The sequence below is a fragment of the Panthera tigris genome, chromosome F3 (genome assembly GCF_018350195.1).
Source record: "Panthera tigris isolate Pti1 chromosome F3, P.tigris_Pti1_mat1.1, whole genome shotgun sequence".
NCBI lineage: Eukaryota > Metazoa > Chordata > Mammalia > Carnivora > Felidae > Panthera > Panthera tigris.
Genome location: NC_056678.1, coordinates 44,238,526 through 44,244,538, shown reverse-complemented (window position 1 = coordinate 44,244,538; position 6,013 = coordinate 44,238,526).

The window sequence follows — 6,013 nt, the reverse complement described above, 5'->3', positions numbered from 1 at the left end:
CCTGAAGCAGCTCCAGCTGTTTAGCCTCCCCTCAGTAGTCCCACCCCCTCCTCGCCCAGCAGTGGCAAGAGGCCAGAGTATGACAAGAAATGAAACATCTCTTACATACAGAGCTGTGTGCTAAAACGCACACATCAGTCATTTATTGCAAAACGATCAGCAGTGCTCTGGGACTTATTCCAGAAGTCCGTGCAGTGTCCTCGCCTTCCACGCACTGAGTCGGCCTCGGGTGGGGTATCGTGCTAAGGGGCACAAGCGTCTATGGGTTAAGATTCCTTCCCTGCAGAGCTGACGGTCTGGTTGCGTCAAATTAATAACAGCTAGGATTTGTTGAGGACTTACCAGGTGCCTTCACTATGCTCCGCCCTGTAAGCCCTTAGAAATTTACAATGGCCTTCGAAGTGTTTGGAGCCAGACAGGCCTTGGTTCAGATCCTCGATCTTCTGCTTGCACTTGTGTGACGTTAGCAAATCATTTATCCTCTCTGAGCCTCAGTTTTCTCATCTGTACTAATACCTATTTCCTACAAGTGCTAGGAGATTTCGGCGAGGTAATACATATAAAGCACCAAGCTCTGTGCCTAGCACACTAAACCCCCAAAATACTAGTCATTGTTTAAAGGGCGGGGGGGGGGGGGGTCGGCCAATGACAAAGCAATGTCAATACAGTGACCATAGGGGTAAATGGAGGGTGGCTACGGGAGCAGGCAGATGGGGAAGACACTTAACCCAGTCTTGAGGGTCAGGGAAGTCTTGGAGGAAGTCAGGGGGAATAGGAGTTAGCAGAAAGTGGGAAGGGAAAGAGCCATCTCACAGAGGGAGCAATATGCTAAGCAGGGAAGTGAGCCTGAAGCTTTGGAGAACTACAGAGAGTTCCATGTGACCGGAGTTTGGAGGGCAGAGCGTGACACAGCCTTAGCAGACGCACACAGACACACACGTTTGTGACAAAGCAACGTTTCTGAGATGGCAGATATGGAAGAGCAGAGCCCCAGTGCGGCTCCCCCTAGGTCTGTCTGACTCCAAAGCCTCCGCTGGGAACCGCTGTCCACCCGGGACGCTTGCCCCACAGGACGTGGGACAATCTTACAGAGCATATACTAAATGCCGAGCATTACTCACCCCAGTAATCAGCCTTGTTTGTTTGTTTGTTTCAGCTTTATGGAGGTAAAATTGACAAATAAACTTGTAAAATATTTATAGAACATGATGATTTGATATATGTATATGTTGTGAAAGGATCCCCCCCCATTGAGTTAATTAATACATTCATCACTTCACGTATTTACTTTTTTTTTTTTTTTTTTTTTTTTTTGGTGAGAACATTTTAAAAAATCAGCGTTTTATAACAGGCCCAGCCTCTCGGACTAACTCTTCAAAGAAGCAATACGTTAGTAAGGTGGTTAAGGGTTAACAATAAGAGGATAATTGCTTATTACTTATTATTTGTACAATGTTTTAATATACAGTATATTATACTATACAGTATACCTTTAAATAATGGCCTCATTTGCAACTCCAGTATTATCTCTAATAACTCTGCAAAATTGATATTATCACCATATTATGAGAGAGAAGTAGAGTCTCAGAGAAGTTAAGTATCTTGCCCAAGGTCATGTATTCACACCCAGGTTTCTCTCAGCCCAGTGCCTTCCCACCTTGCCTCGGGGCCAGACGAAACAGCTAGCCAAGGTGCCCTATATAGAGAAAACAAAAGCATTGCCGAAGTGATCAGAAATATGGAGCCTGTTATCTCAATTTTGCCCATGAGACACCTCACATTACTGCACCATGTTAATTGTCTACTGAAATAGATCATATCTTCCAGTGGACATTTAAAAACATGCCTCCCAGGCGCCAGTCTATCCCTGATGATATTTTTGCAACATAATTACAGGCAACAACACCAACCCTGAGAGCTGCCAGCTGCCAGTCTCCTGGAATCCTCTCTCCTTCAGCTAAAATCCAGAAACTGAATATTGTACAATAGAGCGCTGTTTACTGTACTCTACTGTATCTTATTACATTATCTAGACATAAAATCTTTCAGTGTGGCTCCCAAGAAAATGACTGGCTTGGAAATTTAAAACAAACAAGCAAACAAACAAAAAAAAGCTAGAGAGAAAACAGAAATTGCAGAAAAGCGAGAACGGTTTGGCCAGCCAGCAAAGATTTTTTAAACATAATTTGAAAGACTTTATGGGAATATTCATGTTCAGTTAAGTGTGGGTGACTAAGGCTGCCTAGCTATTGGTGATTTTTTTTAAGTTAAAATAATCCCAAACAAGTTTAAATGTTATGTCATATTCAGTGCGTGGCAAAAGTTCCCTATTTTGAACATTATAGAAATTATTTTCTCTTAGCTCCTATCAAAGAAATGAACAAGTAGAGAACATTGCTTTAAGGGAGCTCCAGATTGTGGTCAGCCTGGGACAACCCCATGTTTTTCTGTCCTTGACTCTCCCACAGACTGTCACATGTGTGAGTTTCAAGTACATTACCTAAGTTGTTGAGGACCTCACAAATAATTCAGAAATGGAGCGTTTGATTTTTTAGGAGTTAGAAATTGGTGGACACTAAAGCTTCAAGAGAATAAATGGTCTGTCAAATATGAAATATTTACTAAGATCTCTGGATTGCCAGGCCAAGATCCAAACCGTCCTTCTGTACAAGTTCAGGAAGCTTGGGGTGGAGGAATGTCGCCAATGCCTGAGGTACTCTTGGGGCAACCACTCCCAAGCTGGGGGTGCAGTTCAGATCCTTCTCCCTGGTAACTCCCATGCTGTGGAGAACAGAACAACGCATCGTGGGCCCAACCCATGCTTCTACATTCCGTGTGTCTTGCTTTGCTGAGAATCTGGGTTATCTCCTTCCTGTATCGGGGCCAAAGATGGCAGTGAGAATCCGCTGGGATGCCCCAGGGCATCCCTGGAATTCTCCTGCTCTAACCCTGCACGATGCTAGCCTGCTTTCTCCAATCAAGGCAGAATCTTATTCTTTGACCTCAATAAGTAAGAATCCGGATGTCCACTTTCAGAATGAGGAAACCTAGAAAACACGCGAAGGATGCTGTAGGCTTCTTCTGGGACGTCTCCCCAGTCTCCTCATGTAGCTTAATTGTCAAAATGATAACAGTTAAGCACAAGCTTTAGAGGTAGACAGAAATCTGAATCCTACCTCTTTCAGCTGCTGGGCATAACTAGCTGCTTCCGATCCCCCAGTTGTCCCATTGGTAGAACAGGACAATAATGCTTTCTTTGTGGGGCTGCTGGGCACACAGAAGATCCAATAAATAGAAGCTTTTATTATTATTTTATAATGTCGACTGAATTGGTGGTATAGCAAAATGAGAAGAGAAATACTGAGAATACAGAGTTTGGGATGAGAGGAAGTAGCTAGTAAACCAAGAAGCTGACAGACCCAGACCCTAGACATTACTCCTTGGTGACAGGGTACAGCGCAAGTTGGACCAAGCTGTGCAGGGAAGAGGACTGGCTGGCTTCACAGACAGGTCTCCTTTGGATGAACACACCATGAACCTGAGCCCGGCTTCATCCTCAGAGGCTCAGAAACCCAATCCCACCCGGAAATCACGTCAGGGAGGCTGACTTGGACCCACCAACTCACGGAGCCCTGTGCATCAGACCAAAGACCAAACCCGGGAAGGCCGATGATTGGAAGGGACCCAGAGAGTTCCGAATCCTAACAGAGAAGTTAGTTTTGTAACTTGAAGATATAATGGCACCAGGTCTCGTCAGTCAGCCGCATGAGTCTCCGCAATAGGGACATCTGACTGGCGGCCAGACACTCCCTTAAGACTCTGGTCTCCACCAAAGCCCAAAGAGGTGTGGCCGCCATTCTCTCAGTGTCTCCTCTCTCTGCCTCTCAGGTTGACCAACTTCCCTTCACATCAATGCCTTCCTTCTTTAGATATACGTCTACCTTCAGTCAATCTCCTGCCCGGGGACTTCTCATTAACGTTCATTTTATTTTATTTTAACCAGGCTCCACACCCAGCCTGGAGCCCAGTGCGGGGCTTGAACTCATGACCCTGAGCTCATGACCTGAGCTGAAATCAAGAGTCAGATGCTTAACCGACTGAGCCACCCAGGCACTCCATCATCAATGTTCATTTTAGAGTTTAATTCTGAGAGGGCTAGGGAGACCGTGGTATTTCCAAGTCTTGGTGGAGGGGCAGGGGCAGTCGGTAACTAAGGATGGCCTATAGGCACAGTAATCTCTGCCTTCCTCACCTCTTGCAGAGTTAGAAGGACAGAGAAAATTAGAACAGAAACATCTGCATTGGAGGGAAACACCTTCATTTTACAGATGTGACTTCCTCAGAGCCACACAGACAGTTGGGACCACACGCTCAGTTCTTTAAACCAAAATTTCCCCTCTAGCTTCTGCCCTTTTTCTATCTTCTTTCCTTGGTCCTTATTTGGGGTGGAAGGGAGGGTATCCTTCCGAGGAGGGGAATGTGGCAACAAAACCGTAAAAACTAGAGTTTGATGTTTTCCCTACACATTCCCAGGCGCAAAGTTAACCCCAGACTCGGGGCACAAGCCCACGGAGGAGCGAGCGGCATGTGGCTCTGTGAGCCTGCCAGCCTCTCTCTAGAGGGTTTCCTAGGGCACCTTGCTGTGCAGCCTTCCAGCTGAATGCTCAGCTAGGTCACGGGCATCTCACCAAGCTGCTTCCTGTGCCCAAAGCAATCACCAAAAAGTTACAATCATTTAAACGAGCATGGAGTTTGGGGCTGAGGGACAGCTCACCCTGCCCTGGGTCTGTCCCTCTCCTCCCTCCGTGCTGCTGGGCCACTTGCCATGTCACTTCTGTCTCCGTTTCATGTCACAATGCATTTTTCCTGTCTGTCCTGGCACAGTGGTGGAGGCTCGGGAGACCACACAAACCCTTTTTCTCTTCTATTTGAAGTCAAGCTCCCGAGTCCTTCAGTGATTGCCTGGTGCTGGGTCACTTCTTTAATAAGTACTTACTGAATTCATACGGAAGGCATCACCAGCAGGCACCTGAAATCAGTGCCGTAAGATAATGTATGCCACATCCTCCATGTAGGGCTCTTGCCAAGAAACGTTTTTTCCAGAATCTAACCTTGAAAAAACAGACAGTCCAGATTGTGGGACTGTCTACGAGAGAATGGCCTGGACTCTTTAAAAAGAAAGTAAAAAAAAATAAAAAATAAAAAAATAAAATAAACAGCAAGCCAATGTTATGAAAAGCAAAAAACAGGCAGGGGATTGTTACAGACTGATGCTGTCTCATAGAACTGTCTGCGACAGTGGAAATAATCACGTCTGGGCCGTTCACGACTCACATATGGCAACTGAGCACCTTGAAATGGGGCCCGTATGATTGATGAGCTGAGTTTTAAATGTATTTAATTTTAATTAATTTAGATGTAAATAACCACACATGGCTACTGGCTCCTGTATTGGACACAGCACAGCTCTACATTAAAAAGACATACGGGGGGGCGCCTGGGTGGTTCAGTCGGTTGAGCGGCCGACTTCGGCTCAGGTCATGATCTCGCGGTCTGTGAGTTCGAGCCCCGCGTCAGGCTCTGTGCTGACAGCTCAGAGCCTGGAGCCTGTTTCGGATTCTGTGTCTCCCTCTCTCTGACCCTCCCTCGTTCATGCTCTGTCTCTCTCTGTCTCAAAAATAAATAAAAAACGTTAAAAAAAAAAAAGACAAAAAACCCACAAAAAAAAGACATACGGGGCGCCCGGCGGGCTCAGTCAGTAGAGTGTGTGACTCGTGATCTCAGGATTGTGAGTTCAAGCCCCACACTGGGTGTAGCGATTACTTAAAAATAAAATCTTTAGGGTGTCTGGGGGGCTCAGTCCATTAAGCGTCCGACTCTTGATTTCAGCTCAGGTCACGATCTCACAGTTCGTGAGATCAAGCCCAGAGTTGGGCTCTGTGCTGACAGCGTGGATCCTGCTTGGGATTCTCTCTCTCTTTCTCTCTCTCTCTCAAAATAAATAAACTTAAAA